At 41.8% G+C, this 10,501-nt stretch overlaps 1 protein-coding gene across 3 annotated transcripts in view; it reads right to left on the minus strand.

The window, feature by feature from the left end:
• The window catches only part of MYH9 (myosin heavy chain 9), a 74,490-nt gene extending 64,217 nt beyond the window's left edge, over positions 1 to 10,273 (minus strand). Inside the window, exon 1 of one of the 3 annotated variants that reach the window (XM_040594291.1) lies at positions 10,089 to 10,273. The gene's annotated coding sequence lies outside the window, so the exon portion shown is untranslated. Of the gene's footprint in view, positions 1 to 9,349; positions 9,513 to 10,088 lie in introns of those variants that run through there. The other 2 variants (XM_040594293.1, XM_040594292.1) reach the window with 2 other exon arrangements.
• Positions 10,274 to 10,501: the final 228 nt, after the last annotated feature.

Consider the following 10,501-nt stretch of genomic DNA (forward strand, 5'->3'; position numbering starts at 1 on the left):
AGTCACAGGCTGATGTACAAAATACATTGTTGAAAGATTTATTTCACAACTGGAATGCAGATTGCTGGCAATTACTGTTGCAAATTCAGTTTGACTGTAGTGCTGCCCAGACTTGCCAGATACCATGTTTACTACTGTAAGTTAAACTCAAGGTAGAGCACTAAAGTGCCCTCTCTGTATGCACAGGGCTCCAAAAATCAAGGAGGACTCTAATATGTAAATGATACCTGTGTTACACAAAAGTAATCTACCAACCAGACTACATGTAAGACACATCAAACAAGTTGAAGGAAATTCTGTATCTTCCAGGTGGCCTAAAGGTACTTAGCATGCATCCTCAGCACAAGAAACATGGAATAAACGTTTCTCAGTTTCTGCATAGCCAGCTCTCATCAGCTGTCAGGCACCACTTCCCGGTACATGTGAAGCAGCACTTGTATATTCTACTGTAACAGCTGACAAAGGAGGTATGCTCTGTGAAAACCTGAGACTTTCCATCGCAAACTGCAAAGGCCAAAAAGCCACATACAAGTAATACACTGTCCTTACGTGCCACTTAGCAGTCACCTTTTCTCTCCACTGGGTTCAAATGAATGGCAAGATTTTGGAGAACAGAAGCTACAAGCACAGCACACGCAGAAGCAATGTAAATTAATGCCAAGCTGAAGAGGCTAGTTTTGGGTAGTAAAGTGTGAAAATGGCATAGTGCAGCCTTCACCACAGGCTATACAAGAACAGAAATGATCCTGGGTAACTGCACTGCACACCATAAAGAAATTAACCGGTGCAGATTATGGGCAAATATGGCCAGGCATTTCTTCCCCAAGTTAATGCTAGGGAGGGTATGCGTGACCCTATTTTAATTACACCTTCTCAGTTCAGTGAGACACAAAGACACATTACCATGTAACATGGCACCAATAAAGTTAATCAGTTCTGTGAAGCCTGTGCACATTGTTTAAACACACCAAACACTGGTTTAGGGAGGGGGAGGGTAGCCTTCTGTTGATTTCAAGTCCAGTCTTTAGCATGACAAAGCTAGGCTGGCTGCCACCCAACCCCATTCACTTTGAATAAATATTCAAAGTTTACAATCCTGCATAATACACTTTCTGCAACTGTTGTTTCTCATTAGTGCGCGTACAGTACATGCCTTCTCAGCAGAGGAGAGAATTCCTCTTCCAGAGACAGTGTGCCCACAAGGAAAACATTCCAGGGGGAGAACACATTCTTCGTGACCACTCAGCAAAGTAATCCCACTTAAGGAGACAGCTGTAGTTCAGAAAACTGCAGCCCATCCCTGCTGTTCAAGCTGTTTTGCTGGAAGACTTGTTTTCAGGAGGCATAATGGACTGCAAAAGTTCTGATGAGGCATGCAGAATTCCCTAGGGACACTGCATGAGAGAGGGAGGAAGAGCTTGGAAAGTTTCAGCCTGTCCTTATTATCTCGGGGTCACTTTTTATCCCTTCCATAATATTCTGATTTAAGGCTAAAAAGCTATCTGCCAAGAACTCTCTGGGGCACTGAAGTGTAAGGTAGCTCTTCCAATACAGAGTTCTATATCAATTAGCGCTCCCTACCATCTTTGTCAATGCCAGGTTTCATTTCATCACAAGAGGGAACAAGGAATAAGAGTTACATCTAAAAATACAGGAAAAAAACACAGTTCTGGTTCACTTTTTTAGAGACCAATATTTAGCAGGCATGTGGCTAAGATAAAGTCATCTTACAGGAGCAATTATTCTTGCTTACATTAACTGAAAAATTACTTTGATCACAGCATCAATAATACTAACTTTCTTCCAGCTCATGTTAGAAAGAACCAAGAATCAGTGCAAATTTGTCTGGCAAACCATTTTTAAAAAGATTATTTTTACACTGGAGCAGGGAATCAAGTTTCTCTAGACACTTATGGCTTAACCTACTGTGCCAAACTATGACCCTGTACAAACAGCCTTCTGCTATATGTTGTATTTTATTCTTGTTTCCGATAGTTCCACTCCACCATTAACAGCAGCTATGGTGGTGGTAGGCAAAAACTCTGGCACAAGAGAAGCCTACCACCTTTACAGGGTCTAACTTTAATTTTCAACTCTTCTAGCCATACGTAAGACTCATTAAGAGGATGTGCCTCTGTTTATGAAGGTGATCTTGGGGGGGGAGGCAGGAGGAAAATTGCTGTTTCTGGACATGAGAACAGCAAGTCCTACACCGAAGGAAAAACGACATAGCCTTAAGTTCCAGAATGTATAAGGAGGCCAGGCTGAAAGCCTTGCAGAGCATAAATATCAAGTTCAGAATGGTGTGAAAAACCTTGAAACATTTTGTGACATTTCCCTACTGCATTCAAGGTCTTGCAGAGCTTCGTGGCCCCTTACTTAGCGATCCATTATAACCAATGTTCTAGAGAAAGCCTCTGCTGCAGCAGAGTGCGCAATGAACACTTCCCTCATCGATACCCTTCAGCCTCACAGTTGTTTTCTGGTTAGCTTGTTCCTTTCCTGACCTGTGCTTTCTTCCTCAAAAGTCAAAATTATCAGTCTTTAAAAAGGAACACAGCATTAGGCATTTCTTATTTTAGAATTCATCCAGCCATGCCCTCCTGTCTGGATCTCCTGATTTTTGCATTAAAAGAAAAGAAAGGACTCATGTTTCAACCTGAAATGTGTAAAAGCAGGGGTACTTGGAACCCACTGCGAACTGTTACACCCATGGCTATATGGCACATAAAATCTTCTCTATCCTGGCGTTACAGGAAAATACATTTTTGGAAAAAACCAGAATTATCCCTTTCTGACAGGAGACTGACACTATGATATTCCACTGTCCCAATAAGTGGAGGCAAATACAAATTGAAAGTTTCCAACAAAGTTTTGCTTTCTGGCATAACAGGATAAAAAACAACATGAGGAAACACTGACCACAGACTAGCAGAACTGTTTCATGGGTTTCTACCATAGTTAACAACATTCTCCACAACCATATACACTGCAGTGCTGTGGTGGTGAGGCACTGGAGCTGGTTGCCCAGAAAAGCTGTGGATGCCCCATCCCTGGCAGTGTCCAAGGCAGGGCTGGATGGGGCTTTGAGCAACCTGGTCTAGTGGAAGGTGTCCCTGCCCATGGCAGGGGGGTTGGAACTAGCTGATCTCCAAGGTTCCTTCCAACCCAAACCATTGTATGATTCTATGATATGCTTTTCCTTATCTACACAAGCAAGAGCTGAACCATTTACTGCAGTTGTACATCTTCCCGGTAGAACTGCATGGTAATATAATACAGCATGGTAATTTTTATCAGTTAAATCTATATCAAGTTTTTAGAGCATTAAAGAACTAAAATTTACCCATATAGTTCTGCCCATTAGGAAAAAACTTTAAATTTGCCATGCAAAATAATTTATTCCCACTATGTGAAGGAAGAAGATAAACTGTGTACACATATATACCAGTGCTACACAGACAATATGTAGATAATTTTTTAGAAGTTACACCAGTTTGTCTCATATTCTGGCAATCCCTTTTTTAAAGAAAAAATATGACTAATACAACTTCCTCATCACATTTGTGTGTTCTCATTTTACATTTCCCATCTTATACTGCATTAAACTGCAAACTCTGTCTTGGGAAGGGTCATAAAAACAATTCCAGAATAATTTACTGCATAATGAAAGGTCAAAGATTTTAGTATCTGCTATAAACATTCATACTGCAATATAACATAGATGATAAAAGCCAAGTGAACCAGTTTAACTCACAAATACTAAGTCACAGTTTAAAGAGGTTTCTGTACCTGTGGAGAAATCTTATTTTGTACTTGTGCTCCTCCAAGAAAGAAAATTCCCTTTGTCAGTAAGCAGACACATCCATTTGAAACATGACAGTTTCAAGTACCCAATTACTTAATTACTGTAAATAGTCTACCATATACCTGTATCTATAATCCCATATCCATTTATTTAAACAATTCTGTAAAGTCTGAATAATTTTACTTCATGTCAAAGAGATAAAAATATCTCTATCCCTGAACAAAAACAAAGACATCTGAACAACATCTATGAAGAATAAAATATATTAAGTTGTATTTGCCAAAAAAAAAAAATATTAATCCATTAATAAAAAAAAAAATCTCATGGACTACTTCAGATGCATTTACAAGCAAAAAGTAACTAAAGTTGTTCTCTAGATAGTTACCTGCAATTAGTAATTTATTAATTAAATTGCCCGTTTCTGGATACCTTCATCTCAAATCCACCCCTTCTGATCCGTTCCACTAACTGTGAAACATACAACTACCTACCCCCCCAACCACCACCACCCCCCAAAAAAAAGGAAGAAAAAAGACCAAAGAAAAATGTCAATACCTTCCTCTACATTTTAAACTATGAATTACATGGCCAAAACGGAAGCCAGAGAGTATTTTTCTCCATGTACATTTAAAAAAAAAAACTGTCAAAAGTCAATTTACCTCAACCACCAACTAGTTCCAAGTGCTTAGCCGGGAACTTTCTCATCCAGTTCATCAGTCTGACTTCAGATTTACATTCAGTATTTGTTGCCAAGTTCTTACATTTAAGTATCTTATTTTGTTGAAATATGCCTAAGTCCTAAGACAGACTATCAATTTAAGGAAAAGAAACACTACCAGTGAAACTTAATTTGTATTCACACATTTCAAAATAATTGATTTTATGCATTCTGAGCACAGCAAGACTGGAATCTCCTTCACAAAATGGCAAGCAGACCTACAGTGTTAACAGTCCCTATCAAAGGGAGCTTACTGACTGAAAATTTACCTACAAACTGATATAACAGTTGTTTTAACTCAGTCACATTTGGAGAAAGAGACACAAGCAACTGAATAATATTTTTTTTTTTACTTAGAATTTTGCTGTAGGTTTCCTTTTTTTCCCCTTGCATATTTAAATAAACTCCAAGTATGTCAATAAAACTAGCTGAACTGAATGTTGGCCACAACCAACTTGAACCAAAGTCAAATCTACTGCATCTCCAAGGTTGATTAAAAGAGCCTAATTTCAACGGAACTGGTGAAGTCTTGACCTTAAAAGAAAAATACAGATGAATGTACTCTCATCACTACAAACAATAAAAAAGGGAAGTAAACTATTACAAGAACATGCTTTAAATCTTGTATTTTAAACAGGAAGCTACCCAACAGGAAAAAAAATTAATAATCTGACTTGACAATCCTGTGCAAGTTGAGCTGCAAAATTTCTCTAAACCTCTTTTCTTACAAGTCTGAACGCCGCCTTTGCTTTCATTCAAATCAGAACTCCAGTTCTGTGTTGAGGCATATATCATAATGGATTTCCTGCCGAGACTCTTTAAAATGGTAGTTCTTGATGAATAGAAGTATTCATCAGTTAAGGAGACTTTACGATACAGATTTTCAAGTTAAGTTTCCCTCAACGTATATTAATTATTAGCTTGAGTTTACTGAAATCACCCATCCATGTGGTTTTATTTACTACTCTCAGTAGAGTCAGCATACATGCATTAGGAGAAATTTAAATTTCTAGTCATGAAGACAAGCAGAATCCAAACTCTATGTACAGAACTCTAGAGGCATAAATTTCATAAAGAGGTCATAGAGTCAAACCACAGTGTGCAGAGTTGTATTTCATTATACCCCTCTACATCCAACAGCAATACATCTAATATTTCTATAAGAAATAATTTGCAGTAGGCAAGTACGCTAGATCAATTTTACAGTTTCCACCTTGCTATGTTTAAAAAGGACATAACTTAGCAGTACTAACTATCATATAATGAAATCAATCACAGTTCCATCACCGGAAAATTGTAGACACTACTATTTCTTTAGACTTTTTAGGATGCTCAGAAAGGCAACATACTATGCTGAATAGTATCAGGCCAAAGAGCCATTAACTAACAACAGGGACTAGTCCATTACACTGAATATGGCTGGGCTGGAGTGAGGTCAGAAGACGCTAAGCCACTACAGTAGCCTAGGATTGCAAGACAAATCGTTGTTGAGATTATTACTTCAAGTACTCAGAACAAGTTCTCACAGTCACTAAAGAAAAAAGTGAAGCGGATAAACCATAATTAAGATGAACTTGTAAATTGATGCATTTCATTTAGTTGGACAACACCCATTTGCATTAGCTTCCAGGGCAGAAGTTGCATTTGTGTTTTTGTCTCATCATACTGTATTTAAATCAGGTTGCTAGTTTCCATCTCTTTCTACACTAGGAAACTCAATTAAAATCATGGTGTGCTTAAACTGAAAAGAAATTTGAAGTACGAGGTCACCAAGTCACCATTAAGCTAGAGCAACTGCCAGCAAAAACAATGCCGCTGTAGGCAATCCCATGCTACTATAGTTTTGTTCCAACCCACAGAAGACTTAACGTTAGGCACACAATTTCTCTACTTAACATGTAAACAGCTGTGCCTCAATTATGAGCTAAGAAAACAAAGACTAATAAGGTATTTATACAAGAAATCAAAGACAAAATTGGATGTTAGAGGGCACCAAGTGCATTATTGAGTCAAATGAACAAAAACGTATTACATCATAAACTCAGGATTAAACTTTTGGACACCTTTTAGTAGACATGCACACTAACTCTGAGCCTCTAAAATGTACTTTAGTCATCAGTTAGCTTTAGCACATTACCCAATAACCTGAAGTTACCACACAAGAAAGCAGATGTAGTACAGACGGGTGGGGGATAAGATAACCTTAACTTGTGACTTCCCCTTTCAGTAAACCTTGCATTAACCAGATCGGTTCCCGTACCTCCAGTGGGTACACTTACAATCTCACCCTATTATACTCACACCAACTCATAAGTGACACAAATCTGGGCAAGACACAGGCCTAAGGATGGGGATAGAAACACAAGATTCAGGAGAATCACAATACCTACATGTCCTGTCCTATCTGCTTATTATCCTGGAGATTAACAGAACAAAATTTTGGGGTTTAGACAGATTACTTTAATCTCTTAGTACAACTGAAGTATGTTTTCATGTAGTTAATAGCCATGCTGATATACATACGCTCCTTTGTACCTGCATGTGAATAGTCTGACATAGGACTAACCTGTGAATTACCAGTTATTATAAACATTTAGTGCATTATTTTTTAAAGACCTGCCAAGATAATAATCATTCGGTTTTCAAGATACTTTGTTACAGTGGTAAGTGTACCTCTCCCCATTTGTACTAGAAATATTTGCAGTGCCAAGTGCTGTTGCAAAGAGATTTAACTCCACCATAGTTTTTAACTCAAAGATGAATCTTGTACTGCCTGCTACACAGCTTGAACAGTCTAGAACATTTTACATAATAACAAATAGATGTGCTGGCAACCAGCTTATTTTAGCCTCCTAAGTGAGAAATTCTTGTAATTTGTTTCCTACAACTTTACTGAGCAAGTGAAGTTATTATTTTTTATTATTATTACTTATTCATTAATGGTTTAAAACTAAAAAGAGAGGATATTTAGATTAGATATTAGGAAGAAATTATTTACTATGAGGGTGGTGAGGCTCTGGAACAGGTTGCCCACAGAAGCTGTGGATGCCCCATCCCTGGCAGTGTTCAAGGCCAGGTCAGGCGGGACTTTAAGCAACCTGGTCTAGTGGAAGGTGTCCCTGCCCGTGGCAGAGGGGCTGGAACTTGATGATCTTTAAGGTCCCTTCCAACCCAAACCACTCTATGATTCCCAATTCACTTAAAAGATAATTGTGTAGCTCTCAACCTATTTGTCTTCTTAAAGTGTTCTCAAGCTTCTCAAAATCTACCCAAATGAAATAATGAAGAAAAGCTTATGCTTTCTTTTTCTCTTCAGATAAAACTATCACTCTGGCAACATTTTTCTTACAAGAGCAACCTGAAGTAAAAAAAAAAATAATCTCAGAACCATGATAGAAATATCCTAGCAATCTATGCAAACAAAGTCCAATAAAAGACCTTCAGTTTCTACACTCATTCTTCTGGAACTGACAGAACCTGACTATTTAGTCTTCCTGTTTATACAGAAACAGCCACATGCGACTCAGCAGAGCAAACTCTGAGGTCAAAGTCTCTTCTCCAGGGAATTTTCAAAATCAGATCTTGCCTGTACAAGTCAAGCATCCAAGAGATGACACCATATTACGAGAACCACGTAACTCACCGGCTTGGTGTTGGTCATACTCACTTTGAGGTTACAGATCAGTAAATATGAGAAGTTCAGACCCCTGTTTCCATCCACTACTAGCAATTTTGCAGCTTAAGAGTTACTGAAAATTTTGCCTGTCCACCTCCAGAAAGACACACACTATGAATAAGTGCAACAAATAAAGCTATCAAGAAGGAGAACAAGTCAATTCAAACAGTTCCACCTGACACGAAGCTTCACAGAACTGTTTCATGACTTTAGTTATTTTTACAAGGTCAGATTAGCAGCACAATCTTGTGACTATATAGTTTTGGCAATCGTGATTAATAACTTCAAAACTTTTGTGCTAAAGGCAACCCCACTTACATTTATCAATTGCTTCCTCCTCATTACAAGTTTGTATTTAAAAAAAAATTTTCCTTATGTCTTTTCAACTCTGGGAGACAGCACTACAGTTGCAAACAATGCATCTATGAGTCAATACATATCTGCACCACAATTTGCCATTTTTACTGGAATGCCATGGGTTAGTGAACTTAGTCACATTGTTACCTAGTGACTAATTTCAAAAGCATCTTTACACAGGCAGTAACTGATTTAGAGTGCTGTTACTTTGGTGTGAATTAAGGATGTGTAATTTAATCTTTCAAGCCATAGTTCAATAGCCTCCATGCAGATTACAGTATTTCTTTATAGTGTAGGGCAGAAGCACAGAAATCATAGTCTGCAGGCCAAAGTCCATCTACTACAGTATCTCTTCAAGTTTGAAGCACAAATTTCTTACACGATACTTCAGAGATTACTTTGTTTAGGACAGACCTGCTCACTTAGAAAGAAAGTTTAGGTTCTTAGTCTGCTCTGATGGAGTGCAGCTCAGGACGTTATGACATAGGATACAGAAGAAAAATCTATGGAGAAAGAAAGATGAAGAGCGCAGTGTTTTAATAGAAAAAAGGGGGAAGGAAAGGAACCGTAAGGGAAAGGGGAGTGGGGGGGTGGGAAGGGAGTGTATGTAACAGCCACTGCATTAAGAGCTTCCTGACCAAGGCAGTTTACTTCTGAAAAAATCCCGCTTCATTACCAGAATCATGTTACTGCCTCAAAACTCATGTCACCCTGTATTTAGGAAATTAGGAGCAATCCTTATTAAACCCACTGGCTACACACAGCCCTCGGGGACTATGAAACTCCTTACCTTCCACACCTACTGGAGACAGGTTGGTAACGATATCTCTAGAATCCAGATAACTTTCCCTACTCTGTCGGAGGTGATGCCTGAAAGCACACGCTATCTGCAAGAGTTTTTACTGCAAGCTTCATCTTGCCCTGTCACTCCCTCCTCCCTCTCTCCTGGCTTCACCACACAGACCAAACCGAACGAGGAAGTGGAGATCTGAGGGCGGAAGCCAAGCCCATTGCAAGGTCTGCAGGAGGATTGTCAGCCTGTGACTCAGGCTACAGCCCTGACAGCTGCCAAACGGTCCTATTTTCCCCTGCCCGTTACTTCCAAAGGACGGACACTCGAACGCGAGGGGGGAACTGGGGGGAGACGCACCGGGGGGGAAGAGGACGGTCCTGTGAAAAAGAGCGCGAATAACAGCACCCACCCCACCTGCGGGGCGGCCGGGCAGCAGGGCGTGGAGGGAGGAGACGGGCAACTCCCTGGGCATAATGCAACCGTGCGGCGGCACACACGCTTCCCGGGGAGAGGGGGAGTCCGGGGGGGACGGGGAGCACCCCAGGCACTGCAGGTGGGCGCCCAACCGGGCTGCCCGCCGCCCGGCTCCGCGGGGAGAGCGGCAGAGAGCAGAGGGGGAGCGGCACCCGCTCGCCCGGCCAGACAAAGAGGCGCGAAACCCGCCAGGGGGGAAGCACGGCGCCAGGGGGGCAAACCGGGGGCACCCGCGCCCACCGCCCTACCCGACCGGCTTCACCTGGGCCCGGCTACTGCGGAGGGAGGGAGGGAAACGCCGCGGCGGCGGCGGCGGCTGCGCTCCTCGCGGCGAGAGAGTGGCGTCCTCACGCTGCCGGCTCGTCCCGCAGGCACCGCTACCGCCTCTCGCTCACCGGCACTGCGAGGCGCCCGGCCAGGAAGAGCCGCCGCGGCCCAGCAACGCCGCGGCGCAGCAACGCCGCCGTCCCGCCCCCCCCGCCCCCCGGGCCCCGCCGGCCAATGGCGGCGCCGGCTGCGGAGAGCTGACGGCCGCTGCCGTCAATCGGAGCCGGCCGCAGGGCGGAGGCGAGCCGCCGAGAAGCGGCGAGCCGTTGAGGAAGGGGGTGGTGCCTCGCGCCCTCTGCCGTTAGCAACGGCCGGGCGCGCGCGGGGCCCGCCCCTCGGCAGCCCAGC

This window comes from Falco naumanni, chromosome 5, assembly GCF_017639655.2.
Source record: "Falco naumanni isolate bFalNau1 chromosome 5, bFalNau1.pat, whole genome shotgun sequence".
Taxonomy (NCBI): Eukaryota; Metazoa; Chordata; class Aves; order Falconiformes; family Falconidae; genus Falco; species Falco naumanni.